This window comes from Orcinus orca, chromosome 4, assembly GCF_937001465.1.
Source record: "Orcinus orca chromosome 4, mOrcOrc1.1, whole genome shotgun sequence".
Taxonomy (NCBI): Eukaryota; Metazoa; Chordata; class Mammalia; order Artiodactyla; family Delphinidae; genus Orcinus; species Orcinus orca.
This window is the reverse complement of record NC_064562.1, coordinates 78,514,616-78,538,887: the sequence shown is the minus strand read 5'-3', so window position 1 is coordinate 78,538,887 and position 24,272 is coordinate 78,514,616. Positions and strand designations below refer to the sequence as shown.

At 39.3% G+C, this 24,272-nt stretch overlaps 1 protein-coding gene across 3 annotated transcripts in view; it reads left to right on the top strand.

The window, feature by feature from the left end:
• LOC101286016 (RE1-silencing transcription factor) overlaps nt 1–24,272 on the top strand; it is a 167,613-nt gene that overhangs the window by 80,738 nt on the left and 62,603 nt on the right. Inside the window, exon 1 of one of the 3 annotated variants that reach the window (XM_049709303.1) lies at nt 23,501–23,698. The exons of the other annotated variants lie outside the window; for them this stretch is intronic. The gene's annotated coding sequence lies outside the window, so the exon portion shown is untranslated. Of the gene's footprint in view, nt 1–23,500; nt 23,699–24,272 lie in introns of those variants that run through there. 3 annotated transcript variants of the gene reach the window in all.

The following is a 24,272-nucleotide window of genomic DNA, read 5'->3' as shown; positions in this document are numbered from 1 at the left end:
GGGTCTTATTTTTGTATCCATTCAGCCAGCCTGTGTGTTTTGGTTGGGGCATTTAATCCATTTACATTCAAGGTTATTATTGATATGTATGTTCCTATTACCATTTTCTTAATTGTTTTGGCTTTGTTTTTGTGGGTCTTTTTCTTTTCTTGTGTTTCCCACCTAGAGAAGTTTCTTTAGCGTTTGTTGTAAAGCTGGTTTGGTGATGCTGAATTCTCTTAGCTTTTGCTTATCTGGAAAGCTTTTGATTTCTTTGTTGAATCTGAATGAGATCCTTGCTGGGTAGAGTAATCTTGGTTGTAGGTTTTTCTCTTTCATCACTTTAAGTATATCCTGCCACTCCCTTCTGGCCTACAGAGTTTCTGCTGAAAAATCAGCTGATTACCTTATGGGGATTCCTTTATATGTTATTTTTTGTTTTTCCCTTGCTGCTTTTAATATTTTTTCTTTGAATATAATTTTTGTTAGTCTGATTAATATGTGTCTTGGTGTGTTTTTCCTAGGGTTTATCCTGTATGGGACTCTCTGTGCTTCCTGGACTTGGGTGACTGTTTCCTTTCCCATGTTAGGGAAGTTTTCCACTATAATCTCTTCAAATATTTTCTCAGACCCTTTCTTTTTCTCTTCTTCTGGGACCCCTGTAATTCGAATGTTGTTGCGTTTAGTGTTATTCCAGAGGTCTCTGAGATTGTCTTCAATTCTTTTCATTCTTTTTTCTTTATTCTGCTCCTCAGCAGTTATTTCCACCATTTTGTCTTCCAGCTCACTCATCCATTCTTCTGCCTCAGTTATTCTACTATTGATTCCTTCTAGTGTATTTTTCATTTCAGTTATTGTGTTGTTCACCTCTGTTTGTTTGTTCTTTAGTTCTTCTGGATCTTTGTTAAACATTTCTTGTATTTTCTCAATCCATGCCTCCATTCTATTTCCCAGATTCTGGATCATCTTTACTATCATTACTCTGAATTCTTTTTCAGTTAAGTTGCCTATTTCCTCTTCATTTATTTGGTCTTGTAGGTTTTTACCTTGCTCCTTCATCTGTGACATATTTTTTTTGCCGTCTCAGTTTTTTTTCTTTTTTTTTTAATGAGTGGAATTGTATTCCTGTCTTACTGGTTGTTTGGCCTGAGGCTTCCAGCACTGGAGTTTGTAGACTGTTAGGTAGATCTGGGTCTTGGTGCTGAGATGAGGACCTCCATGAGACCTCACTCTGATGAATCCCTGGAATCTGAGTTTCTCAGCTCTCACGGAGCTCCCACTGCAGGAGCTTCGGCCCGACCCCCTGGGTCATGAACCAAGATCCCACAAGCTGTGTGGGGTGGTGAAAAAAAAAAAAAAAGAGAGAGAGAGAGAGAACAATAACAAAGTAAAAAATAAAATTAGACTAGGAAGCTAACAGATATGTTAGAAAGAATATAAAAATAAAAATATAGGTGAAACAACAACTGGAAGGTACAACAGTACCACCACAGTAAAAAAAAAAGAGGAGAGAAAAGAGGGGAAAAAAAAAGGAAAAGCCCTTGCCTCTGGAGGGCGAGGCCTAAGCAAGGGCGAGGTTTGGGAGGTGGGCGGGGCCTATGCTCAGGACCCCCAGGGCTGGAAAAGGCCCAGGGGTCTGTGTGGGGTGGGGCTTAGGTTAAAGGAACAGAAGGGGCCCAGGCATGTCCCCCATCCCTGGTCTCAGAGGGCAGGGGACCTCACCTGGGAGCCCAGCAGGCTTCCTGGGCTTTAGTGGGTGGGGCAAATGCCCTCCTCTCCTCTCCTGCTCCTCCTGTCCCGGAGGGCCCCTCCCACCTGCCTCTCCTGTTCTCCCCTTGGCCTCCTTCCTATGCCCCCAGGGCCAGTGTGGCTGGTGGGGTGGGCCTTGGAGAGCAGAGGACTGGCCTGGGTGCTCAGCAGTCTCCCTGGCCTGAGCCGGTGAGTAAACACCCTCCGCTTCTCCAGGAGGGCCCCTTCTGCCTGCCTCTCCTGATATCCCTGACCTCCCTCCTATGCCCCCAGGACCCACATGGCCTGGAGAGGTCTTTGGAGGTGGGGTACTGGCCTGGGAGCTCAGCAGGCTCCCCGGGGCCAAGTGGACCCGGAGATCTCCCTCTGTTCCTCTGTTGCTCCTCCCAGAGGGCCCCTCCTGCCTGCCTCTCCTGATCTCCCCGGACTCAGGGGTGCCGATCCTGTCTGGCCTCCACTTCTCCTCCCCCCTCTGTACCCCCACGTTCTACTGGTTCACTTGGGGGTTCCTCCTGTCTCCTTGGGCGTCACCATTCCACACCAGCAGCCGGCAGGCGCCCTAGTTGTGGGAAGACACTAACTCGGTGTCTTCCCACACTGCCATCTTGACTCCTGGATTCACTTTTTAAATTAGCATAGAATTGTACCCATAGGAGAAAAAACATTTGAATCAAAAGCATTGATATGTGGAAAAAGGCATATAAAAAGGAAGATTATAGAGGCCTGGTCCTGAATCTTGGGAAAGCTGTCCACAACAGATGTCATCTGTTTCATTATCCCCACCTTTTTCTGGTTAATTTTAGTTTCAGTTCTCTAGCCAGTTAAGTCTAGGTGTCTTCTTTAAATGAGAAACATGAATCCATGATCAATGTCCTTAAGTTTAGTGGCACAAAGTTTAGTTAACAATGCCTGGCAAGGTCACTTCCAGTGAGGTTGGAGGGCATCTTTGTGAAGATATCATTTCCAGTAGATATAGTCACTAAGTTGAAGGTCATGATGTTGTAGGTCTTCGTCTCCTGGGAATGCACTGTGAAAAGAGGCTCTATGAGCTTTGCATGTATTTCAAGGGCTTTAGTTAATTCTCGGCATTAGGTGAGAAGGTCTTCTTTAATCAGAGTAGGTTCATATATTCCTTCATCTAGTTGCATGGGCCTGCCAGTAACAATTTCAAATGGTAAAAGTATATTTTTCCTGAGGAAGTAGATATGAGATTAAGCAAAACCAAAGCCAGTGCTTTGAGCCAAGGAAGCTTAAATGATTCAACTAATTTTGCTGAGTTCTAATTATTCCAACAGCATGTTCTACCCATGCAGAAGCCTGAGGATGCTTAGCACAGTGAAAATATTGCATTACTGGCCAAATATTACAGACAGACTATAAAATTTGTCCTGAAAGTAGGAGCCTCTGTCACTATGTATTTCAGAAGGAATTCCCCAAGTTGGGCTGCTGTGGCTATAGCTCTGTGACAAGGAAATGCTTCTACCCAGGGAGAAAACATGAAAATCATTACCAGAACATATTTTTACCCTTGAGAAGGAGACAATTGGATGAAGTCCATTTGCCATATCTCAAAGGGTCCCCAGGGGAGAGGAAAATGTCCCAAAGATGCATGAATAGGTTTTCCTGGGTTATGTTTAAGACAGATTTGCTATCTCTGAACTTAGGAAGCCATCAGTAATTCAATGAGTTAATTCATGTATGTAATTCAAGACTATTCTTGTATTAAAATCTGATTCATTATAATGGAATTGACAAGAAAATTTGGTTATCTCTGTGACACACATCATTTTAAGATCACTAGAATTATGGTGATAACATTATACTAGGACATATATATCTAAATTTTAGGAATTTCATATATTTTCTAATATATTTATATTAATAACATTTACCCATACAATATAACTTTAAAAGGTTTATTATTGCTTATTTGACAGTGCTTCCCATGTAATTTAATTTACCAAATAAGCGTAATTACTTTAATATCTCTCTTTCATAAGGAGAAAAAATAAATCTTTTGAGGTGTTAGAGGGGCCCTTTGGGAACCCCAAAGTTATTTCCAGGGCAATAAGGCTTCATTTAGAATTTGATTTGGGTGAAGTTGGTCAAAAATATCAAAAGTTGTTAAAGCATTTGATCTAATTGGATCATAGGTCATTGTGAAACAGTATTTTAATCAAAGTGACAAAGACTACATAGGTGAATACAGAAAGTTAAATAGTTGTAAAAACCCTTAGCTACAAAATATAGAATCTTTGTTTTTGTAGGTAGATTATATTAAAGGTAAAGAAATTGTAACCATTGTTTACAATAATCTAAGAAAATTTTGTCCGTTTAGCAGAGAGATAAACCAAATTTTAATTTTGCACCAGTTTATTTTTGATATTAAAACTCATTTACTTAATTCATTCTAATCTTAGTCCTGACCACAAATAAACTACCTTTCTAAAGATTCCTTTTTTCACAAACCTTTTACAACTTTCTATGTCCATTCTGCTCGTCCCTTGTTTTCTTTCCCATTTAGAAATAACCAACTTTAGAACAAAATCACTTTCTTTTTCCTTAAATGTATGTCCATTCTTTATGCCTTTTTAAAAATTTTCTTGTGTACAAAGATGTTTTCCTTATTAATTTTAGTAGTTTTAATTACATGTATTAATTTGAATTCTTAACCCTGAGAAACCTTAATTTCTAGTGAAAACTAAGAAGTAAGCAATTGTGAACTGTTTGTTATACCAGTATTTTTTTTTTTTGGATTGGCAAACTTATGAATACATTTCATAATTTTTAGAAACATACATTTCCTCATAGCATTCTTTTTCTTAATGTGGTACAAGACATGCTTCTAATAAACCCAAACATCTTTAGTTTTTCTATAATAAGACAAAACTAGGTAAACTTAGACCTGTTTAGCAATTAATGTTTCAGTATTTTATCTTATTTGGAAATGATTTATACATTCAATGAATTCCCATCATTTAACTTAACTTAGCAAAGCTCTAAAGAATCATGTTAGCAGAAATATTTAAGAAACTAATTTTAAGTAGACATACCATAAAACATAATTATTCTTAAAGAGTTTATCTAAAAACTCTTATCTCATTTACATTTAACTTACTTATGAAAATTTCATCCTAACAAGTTATTTTTCTTGCTGAAAAATTTTGTAACAGAGATAAAATAAATTTATTTGGCTTTTAGTAAAGCTAGGTACAATAAAAGTATCATACTTAATGTTGATAACTCTAAAGATGTGTCCATATTAATTAAAACAACAAACAAGCTAGCTTTAATACCAAATATTTTCCCAGATCACGTGAACCTGAAATTCTTTGGGTTAGTTTCTATTATATTTCTGAGACTCTTATATAAGTAGTTGTTGTTTAAGCCAATTAAATAGAGCTCTTTTACAAATTAATTTTGACAATATCATCCAAAGGTAGAAAAATAGCATTACTATAGCATACTTAGATAGACACAGAGAGCTCATAATTTTCACTTTACTTTAGTCATAAATTAGCTATAATACAAAACTCACTAGTTTATAAATAACAGAATAAATTAAATCTACTCACTCAGTTGGCTAAAGTTTTTTATTATTTGTGAAAAAGATTTTTATGATCTGTATTTGCCCTTGACAAGAAATTTTAAGGAAACCGTTTGGGCAAAATTGTCCATTTAACAGTTTGTGTTTAAAAGGGCCTCTTTTCTCTTTTCTTTTCTCAGTCTTAGGAATTGGAGATGGTCTAGAGTTCCATTAAGAGTTCCCAGAGAGATTACAAGCCTTTTGAGATAAATAGGGGGGGTTTGGGGGTTGATGATAAGGAATGGGTGCAATTTGAACTGTCTATAGGACTGCATTTCCAGTTTTGCCAAGATTTTTAAGATTTAACTTAAATGATAGGTTGATCCACCCATCCAACTACATTATACCTGGTTTTAAAAGGAGCTGTCACTACAGAGTGGGGGGTGTGTGTGTGCAGTATGGCTAGCCATCTGTGGGGCATCAATCTTATTGTTATGAAAAAAAGAGTTCAGAGATATAAAGGAAGAGAGCACTGCAGTAGACATTCAGAAGAATGGGGAGGAGCAGAGAGAGCCAGAAGGAGAGAGTTCTCAGAAGACTTGGAAGATTTTTCCAACTTGGAAATCCTTTGAGATAATTGTGTTAGTTTCTCTGAGGAAAGCAATTATGGATTTAGTAGTATATTTGGAGGCTGAAAATGACAATCGAAACGTGCTTCCTATTCCTGTTGTCTTATTCTATAGCTTTTCTCCAATTGAGTGTGCAAATAAACTAATTTAGGACTCTCAAATAAGCCCCATGTGGGCCAACAGAGTTTCAAGTAGTCGTGGTTGATTTTAGTCCAACACAACAGAAATTTTCAAGAGGAGGGCCCATCAGTTTTAAACATGAGCCGAGGTCCAATGGCAGCTGCCTGTCAGCACTGCCCTTAGAAACCAAACTCCCCATAACTGAATACTCACCAAGATGAAGGATTCCCTTCCTAGATGAAGACAGCAACAGAGAACACACAAATAAAGGCTCAGAACCTCTAACAAACCGGTAGGTTTGGAACCAAGAGGAGTTACCCCCATGACCCAAGGCCACCAAGGAGAACATCGGAGTACAAGGGAGTCCCATAAACACCTTACTCACCTTCACAGCAGTGCTGGAGGTAGAGGTGAGTCACTTTGGATCCCACTTCTGACACCATGTAATGTCAAACAATAATATCAAGGCTGCAAAGAATAGAGAACTTTATTTGGGGTCTTAGGAATTGTAATTAAGGAGATACAGATTCGGGGAAAACTGAATAAGTGATTCAGGGAAGAGAGAGTTGGGAACTTATAAGGCAAAATCCACAAGGTTGTTAAAGTTGTCTGTCAAGAATTAGTATTGACTCTGATGCAGGAAAGGAAATATTTGTTCTTAAGGAATAGGCTGTCATGAGTTGTTTTAGGGTAAGGGTTTAATAACTATCTTGAGATTCTAGAATATTGAGCAGATGTTTCAGATGCCTGCATTAAGATTCCATCCATGCTGAGACATGCATAGGTCACACTTCCTCACTGGCCTCCCAGCTCCATTTCAGAGAACTCCTTTAGAACTCCATTTTTATTTTCCTTTAGTAGTGCGAAAGAGAAACGTCATCCTCCCCTATCCCCTCTCAGCCCAAAAATAGTTAAAAGAGAATACTAATATTCAGGTCTCACCCAGTCTCTCTTCTGAATAAGCTCTGTAGTCCATTAAATTGCTGTAGAGATTCCCAGAAGAGTTGAAGGTCAGTCCTCCTCCAGTTTTGGTCCAGAATTTACACCAGCCCACCTGGGGTTCTGTGTAAATACTGTCCCATTGTATCTCATTTTTAAGCAAATATTCTGAAGCACAGCAATCAAAGAACCAGCCCCAGGGAGTAAACAAGCTTTAGGCACACAATGAAGATGCTCATCCCCCTTCAGAATTTAAGAGGGCCTACAAGAGCACAGAATCCTGGAGCTCTTTGTTTATTCACCTCCAGCATCTTGGCTTTCTGGGGGCTCAACTGCCTCCTAGCCCTAGGCCAACCCTTCCCTGCCAGCTCTCTGGGTCCTTCTTCCTCCCCTGGGCAGCCTGAGCCATTTTAAAGCAATCTGGTTCAAATAAAGGAAGAGCCATTGTATTTAGAAGTGTCTCTTTTAACATATCTCTGGAGAATGATCTTCTACTTCTGTAATAACCTGTCCAGTACACCAAAGAAGCCCAGCCAGTTACGTACCTTCAACAGTTTTCTGACATCTTAATAATTAAGGCCCATGCACCTCACCAAGGTGGTTTTTAAAAACCTTTCTGTTTCCTTGAAACTTTCCTGCTTAAAGCCACTGTCTCACCCTGGTTAAGCTTCCTCCCCTCAGCCTCCTCCCCAGCTTCCTAAGTGCACCTTCATCTCCAAAAACCAGGCTCCAGTTTGCCAGCGTGTAAAAGCCCTGCCAAGCCCTGGCCCTTCCCTGAAGCGTGTCTGAAATTTCAACATTCTCCAAAAGGCACACCTAGCCCTCATGAATGACTTCTTTCTCTTCACTCCTATGGTTATTTTGTAAAACATCCACACTCACAGTGGCTAATTCAGAAAATATTTATGAAGGCTTACTGCATGCCTGGAGATTTTTACGGTACACTAACAATTCCAAGATGTATAAAGTGGTCAGTCCTATTCCCATCACTGAGGGAAAATGACATGTAAACATATTACTGTATGGTAGGTGTTATGTTTGGGATATTCCCCAAGTACCATGAAAAACCATCCCAGGCACCTATGTAGATTTTTATTACCTTATATTAAAAAAATGAATAAAAATATTTTGCCCACCTAAAAGCTTACAGGTGAAACAAGATGATTTTTTGATTATGATTGTTGATATAGTGAACTCAAGTATCATTTTAGAGTACTTTATTCAAGTATTGGTCTGTTGGAATTCATTCTAGTGCACTCTTCTTGTTGAATTTTTCAATCCACTCTTAAAATTTTTTTCCTCTCACCTATACGTAATGTAAGAATCTATATATTTAAAAAATAAGCCAGTGGTTTCCAAATTTATATTTTCAGAGTCTAAACATTTCTTCTGAGCTCAAGGATTACTTATCTATCTACTTGAGCTCCATACTTAAATATCTAATAAACACCTAAAATTTAAAAAACAAAAAAAAAACATCCCAGACTTGGGGGCCCTAAAAAGGCTTTCTGGAAAGGGAATGGGGAAGGGCATCCCAGGCAGGAAGTAGACAGGCAAAGGCCTAGAGAGGGGTCTTAGCCTAGCTAAGAACACCATTGGGTCAGCTAGGCTGGAGGGCAAGGGGAGGGTGGGATGAGGCTGGAGTGGAACTCAGGGTCCAAAGGGTGAAGGATCTTTTCAGCCACGTTCAGGAGTTTGGTCTTGATCCCTCAGGCATGTGGGCCATTTAAGAAAATTCCTCTGTGGTGGGCTGAATGCATTGGTTGGGGTGAGGGGACTGCAAGAATGAAGGTGCATCACATGGGATCTGACACAAATAGGAACCAGGCGAGTATTTCTTCCACGAGGAGACAGCTAGAAGCCTTTGAGGTTACCCAGATGAGAGATGACTGAGGCCTAAGCTCAACAGATGACTGTCTTCAGAGTATTTGTTTCTTCACTTGTGTATGCGTGTGTGTATGTTTCTCCTTCATTGGAATGGAAGCCCTGAGATGGCATTTCTGTCTTGTTTACTGCTTATTATAAGCCCAGGACTTACAGTGGCGCCTTGACCCTAAGAGGCACTCAATAAATAGGTGAATGAAGGAATGAGAGCAGCTGACAGTTGATTTGACAGGTGACTGATTGGGATGGGGGGAGAGGTAGAGGGAGGCAGGACTGCCTGCGGTCCCTGCCCCAATGCCATGACCCCTGAAATGAGGCCCCCTCAGAGTTGGCGACTATTAATTTCCTATTGCTACTGTAACAAATGACCACATGCTTAAAACAACACACATTTGTTCTCTTCCACTTCTGGAAGTCAAATGTCCAAAATCAATTTGACTGAGCCAACACAAGGTATTAGCAGGTCTGGCTCTTTCTAGGGATGTAGGGGAGAATCTAACTTTTCTAATTTCTGGAGGCTGCCTGCATTCCTTGACTCCTGGCTCCCTCCTCAAATCGATCCAACCCCTTGTTTCCATCCTCAGGTCTCCTACTTCCTATTTTGTACTCAAATCCCCTTCTGCCCGCCTCTTATAGAGACACCTGACTATGTTCAGACCCATCTGGATAATGCAGGATAGTGTCTGCCTTTCAAAGTCTTCTATTTAGTCACATCTGCAAAGTCCCTTTTGCCATATAAGGTGACATTCACAGGTTCTGGGCATTAGGACGTGGATATCATTGGGGGCCATTATATCAGCCTATGACAGTGACCAGCACGTGAGGTGGTTACTGGGTGCTTGAGTTGAGCCCCCGTTGAGGTTGGTAGGACTGAACCTCTTCACCTGAGAGTGTTTAGGAGCACAGCCTGGAGCCAGACTGCCCAGATTCAAAGCTCTGCTACTCATTAGCTGTGTGACCTTGGGTAAATTACTTGACCTCTCTGTGCCTCAGTTTCCTTATCTGTAAAACAGAGATAATAATAGCCACCCCAAAGGGTTTCTGGGATGAGCTAATGCATGAAAAATGTGTGGGTAGATAAGTGCCAGTGACATAATAAGCCCTCAGGGAGTGTTGGCTTCTTGGGATAGCCCACAGGGAAGACCTGGGGATGCCCTGATCCCACTTCTCACCATGAGGTGTGTCAGTGGCTCAACCCTGAAGAAGCGAACTACTCTGGGCATCTGAAGCCTCTCCAGTGTAGGGGAGATTGAATGACTTAGAGGTGGCAAAGGAAGATGTTGCTACTCAGAACCCCTCCATTGAATCTCTGTCTTCAATATCACCATCTCCCCATTTCTGATTATCTTTCTTCAAGTTTCCTAAGGGCAAAGGTGAAAATGAGTCCCTTTTGCATATACCCCTTTCCCAGTTTTTAATAAGAGTTCCAATGCTGGCAAATTACTTCTCTGGGTCATCGTTTTCTCATGAATAAAATAATAAAAGTCAACACTAAAATAGCACTTACTGGATCCTGGTAGAAAATAGCAGGCAGCTGAGGCCTGGGTTTCTGGGCCACAGCTGAGGTGGTACCCATGACTGGGAGGGCTCTCTGAGGTGGGAGTGAGCATGTTGACCGTCTTCCTGAAGCCACACCATGGAGATCATGGAAGACCCAAGTTTGTTGCCTACACCCAAGTCCGTATCAGGTCCAAGCCCTTTCCTGGGGGAAATGGTATCCATACTGTATTCCATTACTCTCATGTGAATCCACTTCTGACCCACTATGAAGATGAATAAAGAGAAACTGGGCCACTTCCCAGTGGGGACCACAGCACTGGTTTGGACCATTATTCTGCATATGGACCAGAAAAGTTTAGAAGACTTTAAGCTCAGCTTAGGCAAGCATGCCTCATCACCCTGGTGGCAGCAGCAGCAGCAGCAGATGGGTTTCAGCCTCCAGGTTCTTTTCCAGGCTCCCTGAAGCAGCCCCACTCTACCCCTCAGAGGCCTGAGTCTCAGCTCTGTGGAGCCCTTCCTAGAACATGGCAGATGCTACCTGCAGACTTTACCTTGGAATTACCTCAGTGTCCCTTTGCTTTTTTCAGTCCTTTAACATCTCTTTAACCGATTTAATTTCCAAATTAAATTCTCTACGTTGAACCACGACTATGGTTTCCATTTTCCTACGACTAACTGCATAGAGGTTTCATTTAACTCTTTCTTTGAAATAACTTCAAACTTATAGAAAAGTTGCAAGAATAGTACAGAGAAATCTTGGATACACTTTTATATCCTTTACTCAATCCATCAGTTTTTTCATTGAGGTGAAATTCACAAAATACAAAATTAACCATCTTGGGACTGCCCTGGTGGTCCAGTGGCTAAGACTCTGCGCTCCCAATGCAGGAGGCCTGGGTTCAATCCCTGGTCAGGGAACTACATCCCACATGTCGCAACTAAGACCCGGTACAGCCAAATAAATAAATAAATAAAATATTTAAAAAAAATTAACCATCTTAATGTGAACAAATCAGTGGCAATCAGTACATTCACAATGAATCCATCAACTTTTAACATTTTGCCATATTTGCTTTATAATTCACTATTTATAGCTATACACACATGATTATGCATAATATTTTTATGAACCATTCATAAGTTGCACACACCACACTCTTTTACTATAATTACAGGTACTTCTTTAGAATATATTTCTATATAACCATTGGTACATTACTTTTTTTTTTCTTTTTTTTTGGCAGTACGCGGGCCTCTCACTGTTGTGGCCTCTCCCTTTGCGGAGCACAGGCTCCGGGCGCGCAGGCCCAGCGGCCATGGCTCACGGGCCCAGGCGCTCCGCGGCACGTGGGATCTTCCCGGACCGGGGCATGAACCCATGTCCCCTGCATCGGCAGGCAGGCTCTCAACCACTGTGCCACCAGGGAAGCCCCTGTTATGTGTTTTTTAATTCTCAATCTTTTCTATTAAAAAATTATCCCATTAAATTGCTAATATAGTTCAAAACTCAAAGGTACAAAGAGCATACAGTGAGAAGTCTCCTCACCAGCTACCAGTTCTCTGAAGTAACTTTTACAGATTTCTCTTTATCTTTCTAGAGATAGTTCCTCCATATAAAGCAAAAACGTATATATCCCCCTATCCCCATACAAGTTGACTTTTGTCTATACTTACCACACTGTTCTGCATTTGGCTTTTTTTGTTTAATAATATATCCTGGATCTCATTAAATATCAGCACATTAAATGTTAGTTTCCTTATTCATTCCAGTGGCTGCTTACTATTCCATTGTATACATGTACTGTGATTTATTTATCAGTCCTCTACTGAAACTTAGGTTTGTTTCCATTCTTTTGCCTTTATATAAACTATGATGCAGAATAACCATGTTCATATATCAGTACCTATGCAAGTATTTCTACAATATAAATTCCTGGATGTGAAATTTCTGAGTCAAAAAGTTTGTAATTTTGATAAATGTTGTCAATGTATCCTTCACCAAGATTCCACAGAGACTGTATCAATTTACAGGGAATACATTTTAGCACAGTTGTTCCTTTATCTCCTTTGTACTCTATGCAATGGCTGTGAAAAAGGTAATTTGAAAATAGTGTTAACCCAAGTAGATTCGAGAGGTGTGCTTTTGCAAAAATGATACATTCAATATTGTAAAATGTAATTCTTAGGGTTCAAAAAACTTACCTTATAGTTGAAGTTGGAATTTTAGTTTAATTCATGTGTTTGTAAAGACTGCTGTTTCTCCCACTCTGAAATCTTGCTATTTGGCTTCATTTTTTACTTTGATGATGCACATATTGCCAGGTCTGCTATAAACAACTGAGTAAAAACCCAGGAAGGTAGCAAATAGTTCATCTGTTTTACAGACATGAGCCTTGGCAGAGGGGAAGAGAAAAAAGGGCTCTCAGCTGGCTTCTCCTGTAGGCTTTTACTGTCCTTGAGGCATTTTCCCTGCCCAAATAAAAAGGAAAATTGTTTTTCAGTCTTGAGTGCCAAAATTATTCTTGGAATTGCTCCCTTAATCTGTCAGTTTCATTTTTCCCATGGAGGTGTGATCAGGGTGGCCAAACCTTCCCAGTCAGAATCTGGGTTAGAACTTGATTGCTTCCGCAGACAACTGGTTTGGAAAAACTCCCTGCAAGGTGATTTCAGTGAGTGACCAGAAATATCAGAGAGCTGGTACTAGGATCTGAAGTTCTAACCTTGCATGTGCCTTCAGTCTTTCTACAGAGCTAGTGGCTAACAGAAATACAAAGGAATTAATCACCTCCAGGGATTTCTTAGGAAAGTAAAGACTGAGGAATCAAATTCCAAAGCACCTTAGTGTTGGTCTCTAGCCCATTTCCCAAGTTCTTCATTTTCATTCTTTTTCCCACTCTGCTCTAGTCAAGAGTGTGGGCTTTGGTGGCGGCTACACCTCAGCTCACATCCAAGCTTTGTCCTTTGCTGGCTTGGGACCACAGGTGAGCTAGTTAGCCTCCCAGAGACAAAGGGTCCTCACCGATAAAACTGGGATCACACTACCTTCCTTGCAGTGTTGATGTGAGGATTAAAGGAAGTCAAGTGTATGGACACGGTGCCTAGCTCAGTCCTGACAAATTAGCCTCAGTAAATGTTACTTTTTTCCTATTATCACATTTCTACCCCTCTCACCAATGGACTAAAACTTCTGGAGCTTATAGTCTTAACCAGTATTAAATTAGAAAACAAACATTATGGTAAGACAATCTGAGTGGAAACACCAGGCTTCATCTAGGCCTATCTTAGAATTTGGAAATTTTGAAAAATTCATTCCTTTCTACGTGGTAAGATTTCAGTCCCTCAGAAATGCATTTTGCAGTGTTGACAGCCATGCTGTTTGGAAATCCACACCTTTGGGGGCAACTCTGGCAGGTTTTGTAATCAAGTCAAAACTACAGCTTTTATGCAAACATTTTATTAGTTGTGTGTCTAGGAGAAGAAGGAAGTGGGTTTGGTAAAATTGCAAAGCAGTTTAAATACAAATGGATTTTTATAAAAATCAAGTTTAAGTTTTTCCTTTCTTTCCTTGGAGAAATAAAAGGCAGCTCACAAGAATAGGGAATGGTTTTGTCATAGTTGGAGACTTCGGAAATTCTCTGAAACAAATAGTTTCCAGATTTTATAAAGACAAATATACAGGAGTGAATGATTTTACTCTGAACTCTTTATTTATAGATATCTAACAGGGACCGACTTATTTAACTACAGTGGCAGAGATTGGCTAGTTGTTTACCAAACCCGCTTTCTTCTCCTCCTAGACACACACCTGAACTATATTTCCACACCTCCCTTACACTTAGGTATGCCAAGTGGCATGTGGTCAAAAGTGATATGTAGCACTTCCAGGCCTGGCCCATTAAAACTTCCTTGCATTATCCTCTATGCCCTTGAACCCTCCCAGCTGACGGGAAGGGAGATGACTCTCCCAGGGCAACCTTGGGAGCCACATTTTTAATACGGGAGGAGCCTGGATCCCTGAATCACTACTTGGAAGAAAACTGCCCGAACAGGAAGATTCCTTGAATTTCAGTCATGGGAAGATTTACCATGACTTCTTTTTTAATTTAAAAAATTCTAAAGTTTTACTATTTTGATTTTAATTATGTTTTATTGAACAGAATATTTTAAAAGATTCGAATTTTGAATACAATTTATAAACCTTACGCTTGTACTTAATTTTCAGTTGATTGAACTATCCTCATAATAAAAGCAAAAAGGTTAAACATAGCTAAGTGATCATACGTATATCATCTATTCTTCTCAAAACTTAACATAAATGTCAATAAAGACGTGGATTTTATAAAAATTTTGTTATTTTTTATTGAAGTATAATTGACCTACAACACTATAAGTTCCAGTGTACAACATAGTGATTTGATATTTCTATACACTGCGAAATGAATAACATGACAAGTCTGGTTAGCATCTGTCACCATACAAAGTTATTTTAATATTATTGACTATATTCCTCATGCTTTTCATTTCATCCCCATAACTCATTTATTTTGTAATTGGAAGTTTGTACCGCTTAATCTCTCTCACCCATTTCATTGAACCACCTACATACATGCCCCTGGAAACTACCGGTTTGTTCTCTGTATCTTTGAATCTGTTTCTGTTTTGTTATTTTTATTCATTTGTTTTGTTTTATAGATTCCAATATAAGTGATAACTTATATAGAATATGTCTTTGTCTGATTTATTTCACTAAGCATAATACCCTCTAGGTCCATCCACATTGTTACAAATGGCAGAATTTCATGCTTTTTTATTGTTGAGTAATTTACATTTTGTTATACCACATCTTCTTTATCAGTTCATCTATTGATGGAAACTTAGGTTACTTCCATGTCTTGGCTATTGCAAGTAGTGCTGCAATGACCATAAGGGTACATATATCTTTTTGAATTAGTGTTTTTGTTTTACTTGGAAACATACACAAAAGTAGAATTGCTGGGTTGTGGGGTAGATCTATTTTTAATTTTCTTTTAGGAATTCCCCATACCATTTTCCATAGTGGCTGTACCGATTTACTATCCTACCAGCAGTGGACCAGGGTTCCCTTTCCTCCTCATCCTAGTAAACACTTACTTGTTGTCTTTTTGATAATAGACATTCTGACAGGTATGAGGTGATATCTCATTGTGGTTTTGGTGTGCATTTCTCTGATGACTAGTGATGTTGAGCATGTTTTCATGTATCTGTTGGCAATCTGTATGTCTTTGGAGAAATATCTAGTCAGGTCCTCTGCCAATTTTTAATCAGGTTGTTTGCTTTTTTGATGTTGAGTTTTATGGGTTCTTCATATATTTTGCATATTAACCCCTTATCAGGTATATTGTTTGGAAATATCGTCTCCCATTCAGTAGACAGCCTTTCTGTTTTGTTGATCGTTTCCTTTGCTATGTAAAGCTTTTTAGATGAATGTAGTTCCGTTTGTTTGTTTTTGCTTTTGATTCCCTTGCCTGAGGAGACACAGCAAAAAATTATTGCTGAGACCAATGTCAAAGAGTGAACTGCCTGTGTTTTCTTCTAGGAGTTTTATGGTTTGGGGTCTTACATTTAAGTCTTTAATCCATTTTGAGTTTATTTTTGTATTTGGTATGAGAAAGTAGTCCACTGTGATTCTTTTGAATGTAGCTGTCTAGTTTTCACACCACCATTTATTGAGGAGGCTGTCTTTTCCCCATTGTATATTCTTGGCTCCTTTGTCATAGGTTAATTGACCATATAAGTGTGGGTTCATTTCTGGGCTCTGTATTCTCTTCCATTTATCTATGTGTCTGTTTTCATGCTAGTACCATACTTTTTGATTGCTAAGCTTTGTAGTATAGTTTGAATTCAGGGAGTGTAATACTTCCAGCTTTGTTCTTTTTTCTCAAGATTGTTTTCACTATTTGGAGTCTTTGGTATTTCCATACAAATTTTAGAATTAGTTGTTCTATCTAGCTCTGGAAAAATGCCATTAGTATTTTCATCGGGATTGCATTGAATCTGTAGATTGCCTTGGGTAGTACGGTCATTTTAACAATATTAATTCTTCCAATCCATGAGGATGGTATATCTTTTCATTTGTTTGTGTCATCTTCAGTTTCCTTTTTTTAATTTTTATTTTGGAGGAGAGAAAGGCTTATTGCAGGGACAAGCAAGGAGAATGGGTGGCTCATGCTCAAAAACCCTGAACTCCCCAATGGTTTTCAGGGAGAAGTTTTTAATAGGCAAAATTTGGGATGAGAGCTTCAGAGTGTATGACTTTCGTCTGATTGGTTGGTGGTGAGGTAAAAGGGCAGTGTTCCAGGAATCTTGTGCTCAGCCTGAAGTTACCATCCTCCACCTGGGTGGGGGCCTTAGTTTGATTTTAGGTGCTATCCCTTCCAAGGTAGTCTCCCAGCCAGGTGTTAGTGCCCAAAACGTTGTCACAAAGAAATACTGCAGAAGGTGTCTCCCACAGTGTTAACGATGAGCAGGAGTTGGTCTAGCTTATTGCTGTCCCTTTGTGGCTCACCAGCTGGTCTCAGGGACTAATGAAGCTCAGCTTCTTTATGTCTCAGTACAGAAGGAAGTCAGTGAGGGGCAAAGTGATAGGTAAGAAGTGATTTATTTAGAGAGGCACATATTTCATAGACAGAATACAGTCCATCTCAAGAGGCAAGAGTGGCACTGGGAGAAACACACTTCACAGACAGAGTGTAGGCCATATCAGAAGGTGAGAGTCCTTCAGTTTCTTACATCAATGTTTTATAGTTTTCCAAATATAGGTCTTTACCTGCTTGGGTAGATTTATTCCTAGGTACTTTTTTCCTTATGATGCAATAGTAAATGGGATTGTTTTCTTAATTTCTATTTCTGATAGCTTGTTGTTAGTATATAGAGATGCAACAAGTTTCTATATATTAATTTTGTATTCTGCAGCTTTACTGAATTCATTGATGAATTCTGATAGTTTTTTGACAATTCAAATGATATGTTTACTTTTTTGTATTTTAAAAAAAGGTGATAATCCTAAAATTTATATCAGACCATAAAAGACCCAGAATTGCCAAAGAAATCCTGAGGAAACAGAAAAAGCTGGAGGCATAACCCTCCCAGACTTCAGACAATACTACAAAGCTACAGTAATCATAACAGTGCGGTATTGGCCCCAAAACAGACATATGGATCAATGGAAGAGAATACAGAGCCCAGAAATAAACCCACACACCTATGGTCAATTGCTCTTCGACAAAGGAGCAAGCATATACAATGGAGAAAAGATGGTCTTGTCAGCAAGTGGTGTTGGGAAAGCTGAACAGCTGCATGTAAATCAATGAAGTTAGAAGAAATCCTCAAACTGTACAAAAAATAAACTCAAAATGGCTTAAACACTTAAATATAAGCCATGACATCATAAGACTCCTAGAAGAGAATATAGGCAAAACACTCTCTGCGATAAATCGTACCAATGTAGGAATGAGAAAGACAAATACCATATGCTGTCACTTATATGTGGAATCTAAAATATGACACAAATGAAATTATTTACAAAACAGAACCAGGCTTACAGACATTGAAAACAAACTTATGGTAACCAAATGGGAAAGGAGGTGGTGGAGGGATAAATGAGGAGTTTGGGATTAGCAGATACAAACTACTATATATAAAATAGATAAACAAGGTCCTACTCTATAGCACAGGGAACTATATTCAATACCCTGTAATAAACCATAATGGAAAAGAATATGAAAAAGAATGTGTGTGTGTGTGTATATGTGTGTGTGTGTGTGTGTCTATATATATATGTGTATATATATATATATGTATGTGTATATATATATATATGTATATAACTGAATTGCTTTGCTGTACACCAGAAACTAACACAACATTGAAAATCAACTATAATTTAAAAAAACATGTTCTGTGATCCTTTTCATGTATTATTGAATTCAGTTTGCTAATATTTTGTTGAGGATTTTTGCATTTATATTCATTGGTGATATTAGCCGGTAATTTTCTTTTTTTGTGTTCTCTGGATCCATCCACGTCTCTACAAATGACCCAATTTCGTTCCTTTTTATGGCTGAGTAATATTCCATTGTATATATGTACCACATCTTCTTTATCCATTCGTCTGTCGATGGGCATTTAAGTTGTTTCCATGACCTGGCTATTGTAAATAGTGCTGCAATGAACATTGGGGTGCATGTGTCTTTTTGAATTATGGTTTTCTCTGGGTATATGCCCAGTACTGGGATTGCTGGGTCATATGGTAATTCTATTTTTAGCTCTTTAAGGAACCTCCATACTGTTCTCCATAGTGGCTGTATCAATTTACATACCCACCAACAATGCAAGAGGGTTCCCTTTTCTCCACACCCTCTCCAGGATTTGTTGTTTGTAGATTTTCTGATGATGCCCATTCTGACTGGTGTAAGGAGATACTGCATTGTAGTTTTGATTTGCATTTCTCTAATAATTAATGATGTTGAGCTGCTTTTCATGTGCTGCTTGGCCATCTGTATGTCTTCTTTGGAGAAATGTCTATTTAGGTCTTCTGCCCATTTTGGGATTGGGTTGTTTGTTTTTTTAATATTCAGCTGCATGAGCTGTTTATATATTTTGGAGATTAATCCTTTGTCCAATGATTCATTGCAAATATTTTCTCCCTTTGGAGGGTTGTCTTTTCATCTTGTTTATGGTTTCCTTTGCTGTTCAGAAGCTTTTAAGTTTCATTAGGTCCCATTTGTTTATTTTTGTTTTTATTTCCATTACTCTAGGAGGTGGATCAAAAAAGATCTTGCTGTGATTTATGTCAAAGAGTGTTCTTCCTATGTTTTCCTCTAAGAGTATTATAGTGACCGGTCTTACATTTAGGTCTCGAATCCATTTTGGGTTTATTTTTGTGTATGGTGTTAGGGAGTGTTCTAATTTCATTCTTTTACATGTAGCTGTCCAGTTTTCCCAGCACCACTTATTGAAGAGGCTGTCTTTTCTCGATTGTGTATCCTTGCCTCCTTTGTCATAGATTAGTTGACCAAAGGTGCGTGTGTTTATCTCTGGCCTTTCTATCCTGTTCCATTGGTCTATATTTCTGTTTTTGTGCCAGTACCATATTGTCTTGATTATTGTAGCTTTGTAGTATAGTCTGAAGTCAGAGAGTCTGATCCTTCCAGCTCTGTTTTTTTCCCTCAAGACTGCTTTGGCTATTTGGGGTCATCATTGGTGCCTCCATACAAATTTTAAGACTTTTTGTTCTAGTTCTGTAAAAAATGCCATTGGTAATTTGATAGGGATTGCATTGAATCTGTAGATTGCTTTGGGTAGTATAGTCATTTTCACAGTATTGATTCTTCCAATCCAAGAACATGGTATATCTCTCCATCTGTTGGTATCATCTTAATTTCTTTCATCAGTGTCTTATAGTTTTCTGCATACAGGTCTTTTGTCTCCCTAGTTAGGTTTATTCCGAGGTATTTTATTCTTTTTGTTGCAATGGTAAATGGGAGTGTTTCCTTAATTTCTCTTTCAGATTTTTCATCATTAGTGCATAGGAATGCAAGGGATTTCTGTACATTAATTTTGTATCCTGCAAGAATATCAAATTCATTGATTAGCTCTAGTAGTTTGCTAGTGGCATCTGTAGGATTCTCTATGTTTAGTATCATATCCTCTGCAAACAGTGACAGCTTTACTTCTTCTTTTCCAATTTGTATTCCTTTGTTTCTTTTTCTTCTCTGATTGCCGTGGCTAGGACTTCCAAAACTATGTTGAATAATAGTGGTGAGAGTGGACATCCTTGTCTTGTTCCTGATCTTAAAGGAAATGCTTTCAGTTTTTTGCCATTGAGAATGATGTTTGCTGTGGGTTTTTTCTTATGTTGAAGTAGTTTCCCTCTATGACCACCTTCTGGAGAGTTTTTATCATAAATGGGTGTTGAATTTTGTCAAACACTTTTTCTGCATCTATTGAGATAATCATATGGTTTTTCTCCTTCAATTTGTTAATATGGTGTATCACATTGATTGATTTCCGTATATTGAAGAATCCTTGCATCTCTTGGATAAATCCCACTTGATCATGTGTATGATCCTTTTAATGTGTTGTTGGATTCTGTTTGCTAGTATTTTGTTGAGGATTTTTGCATGTATATTCATCAGTGATATTGGTCTGTAATTTTCTTTTTTTGTAGTATGTTTGTCTGATTTTGCTGTCAGGGTGATGGTGACCTCATAGAATGAGTTTGGGAGTGTTCCTTCCTCTACAACTTTTTGGAAGAGTTTGAGAAGGATGGGTGTTAGCTCGTCTCTAAATGTTTGATAGAATTCACCTGTGAAGCCATCTGGACCTGGACTTTTGTTTGTTGGAAGATTTTTTCTTTCTTTTTTTTTTTTCTTTTGCAGTACACAGGCTTCTCACTGCCGTGGCCTCCCCTGTCGTGGAGCACAGGCTCCGGATGCGCAGCCCCAACGGCCATGGCCCATGGGCCCAGCCACTCCGCGGCACGTGGGATCCTCCCAGACCAGGGCACGGACCTGCGTCCCCTGCACCGGCAGGCGGACTCGCAACCACTGCACCACCAGGAAAGCCCTGTTGGAACATTTTTAATCACAGTTTCAATTTCATTAGTTGTGATTGGTCTATTCATGTTTTCAATTTCTTCCTGGTTCAGTCTTGTAAGGTTATACCTTTCTAAGAATTTGTCCATTTCTTTCAGGATGTCCATTTTACTGGCATAGAGTTGCTTGTAGTAGTATCTTAGGATGCTTTGTATTTCTGTGGTGTCTGTTGTAACTTTTCCTTTTTCATTTCTAATTTTATTGATTTGAGTCCTCTCCCTCTTTTTCTTGATGAGTCTGGCTAATGGTTTATCAGTTTTGTTTATCTTCTCAAAGAACCAGCTTTTAGTTTTATTGATCTTTGCTATTGTTTTCTTTGTTTCTATTTCATTTATTTCTGCTCTGATCTTTCTGATTTCTTTCCTTTTACTAACTTTGGGTTTTGTTTGTTCTTCTTTCTCTAGTGCCTGTAGGTGTAAGGTTACATTGTTTATTTGAGATTTTTCTTGTTTCTTGAGGTAGGCTTGTATAGCTGTAAACTTCCCTCTTACAACTGCTTTTGCTGCATCCCATAGTTTTGGATCGTCGTGTTTTCATTGTCATTTGTGTCTAGATATTTTTTGATTTCCTCTTTGATTTCTTCAGTGATCTCTTGGTTATTTAGTAATGTATTGTTTAGCTTCCATGTCTTTGTGTATTTTACGTTTTTTTCCCTGTAATTGATTTCTAATCTCATAGCGTTGTGGTCAGAAATGATGCTTGATATGATTTCAATTTTCTTAAGTTTACTGAGGCTTGATTTGTGACCCAAGATGTGATCTATCCTGGAGAATGTTCCATGCACACTTGAGAAGAAAGTGTAATCTGCCGTTTTGGGATGGAATGTCCTATAAATATCAGTTAAATCCATCTGGTCTATTGTGTCATTTGAAGGTTGTGTTTCCTTATTAATTTTCTATTTGGCTGATCTGTCCATTGGTGTAAGTGAGGTGTTAAAGTCCCCCACTATTATTGTATTACTGTCAATTTCCTCTTTTATAGCTGTTAGCATTTGCCTTATGTATCGAGGTGCTCCTGTGTTGGGTGCATATATATTTATATTTGTTATATCTTCTTCTTGGATTGATCCCTTGATCATTATGTCGTGTCCTTCCTTGTCTCTTGTAACATTCTTTAAAGTCTATTTTATCTGGTATGAGTATTGCTACTCCAGCTTTCTTTTGATTTCCATTTGCATGGAATATCTTTTTCCATCCCCTCACTTTCAGTCTGTATGTGTCCCTAGGTCTCAGATGGATCTCTTGTAGACAGCACATATATGGGTCTTGTTTTTGTATCCATTCAGCGAGCCTGTGTCTTTTGGTTGGAGCATTTAATCCATTGACTCTTAAGGTACTTATTGATATGTATGTTCCTATTCCCATTTTCTTAATTGTTTTGGGTTTGTTTTTGTAGGTCCTTTTCTTCTCTTTCGTTTCCTACTTAGAGAAGTTCCTTTAGCATTTGTTGTAGAGCTGGTTTGGTGGTGCTGAATTCTCTTAGCTTTTGCTTGTGTGTAAAGCTTTTGATTTCTCTATCGAAGCTGAATGAGATCCTTGCCGGGTAGAGTAATCTTGGGTGTAGGTTCTTCCCTTTCATCACTTTAAGTATATCATGCCACTCCCTTCTGGCTTGTAGAGTTTCTGCTGAGAAATCAGCTGTTAACCTTATGGGAGTTCCCTTGTATGTTATTTGTCATTTTTCCCTTGCTGCTTTCCATAATTTTTCTTTGTCTTTAATTTTTGCCAGTTTGATTACTATGTGTCTCGGCATGTTTCTCCTTGGGTTTATCCTGTATGGGACTCTCTGCACTTCCTGGACTTGGGTGGCTATTTCCTTTCCCATGTTAGGGAAGTTTTTGATTATAATCTCTTCAAATATTTTCTTGGATCCTTTCTCTCTCTCTTCTCCTTCTGGGACCCCTATAATGCGAATGTTGTTGCATTTAATGCTGTCCCAGAGGTCTCTTAGGCTGTCTTCATTTCTTTTCATTCTTTTTTCTTTATTCTGTTCCACGGCAGTGAATTCCACCATTCTGTCTTCCAGGTCACTTATCCGTTCTTCTGCCTCAGTTATTCTGCTATTGATTCCTTCTAGCGTATTATTCATTTCAGTTATTGTATCATTCATCTCTGTTTGTTCTTTAATTCTTCTAGATCTTTCTTAAACATTTCTTTCATCTTCTAGATCTTTGCCTCCATTCTTTTTCTGAGGTCCTGGATCATCTTCACTTTCATTATTCTGAATTCTTTTTCTGGAAGATTGCCTATCTCCATTTCATTTAGTTGTTTTTGTGGGGTTTTATCTTGTTCCTTCATCTGGTACATAGCCCTCTGCCTTTTCATCTTGTCTTTCTTTCTGTGAATGTGGTTTCATTCCACAGCCTGCAAGATTGTAGTTATTCTTGCTTCTGCTGTCTGCCCTCTGGTGGATGAGGCTATCTAAGAGGCTTGTGCAAGTTTCCTGATGGGAGGGACTGGTGGTGAGTAGAGCTGGCTGTTGCTCTGGTGGGCAGAGCTCAGTAAAACTTTAATGTGCTTTTCTGCTGATGGGTGGGGCTGGGTTCCCTCCCTGTTGGTTGTTTGGCCTGAGGCAACCCAACACTGGAGCCTACCCGGGCTCTTTGGTGGGGCTAATGGCAGACTCTGGGAGGGCTCACACCAAGGAGTACTTCCCAGAACTTCTGCTGCCAGTGTCCTTGTCCCTTGGTGAGCCACAGCTGCCCCCCACCTCTGCAGGAGACCCTCCAACACTAGCAGGTAGGTCTGGTTCCGTCTCCTATGGGGTCACTGCTCCTTCCTCTGTGTTCCGATGCGCACACTACTTTGTGTGTGCCCTCCAAGAGTGGAGTCTCTGTTTCCCCCAGTGCTGCTGAAGTCCTGCTATCAAATCCTGCTAGCCTTCAACGTCTGATTCTCTAGGAATTCCTCCTCCCATTGCCAGATCCCCAGGTTTCGAAGCCTGATGTGTAGCTCAGAACCTTCACTCCAGTGGGTGGACTTCTGTGGTATAAGTGTTTTTCAGTTTGTGAGTCACCCACCCAGCGGTTATGGGATTTGATTTTATTGTGATAGAGCCCCTCCTACCATCTCATTGCAGCTTCACCTTTGTCTTTGAATGTGGGGTTATCTTTCTTGGTGAGTTCCAGTGTCTTCCTGTCGATGATTGTTCAGCAGTTAGTTGTTCCGGTGTTCTCGAAAGAGGGAGTGAGAGCATGTCCTTCTACTCTGCCATCTTGAACCAATCTTCCTGTTTTATCCCTCTTCTTTTGCTCTCTTCTCTTATGTTTTGACGACTATCTTTAGTGTTATTTTGGATTCCTTTATTTTTTTG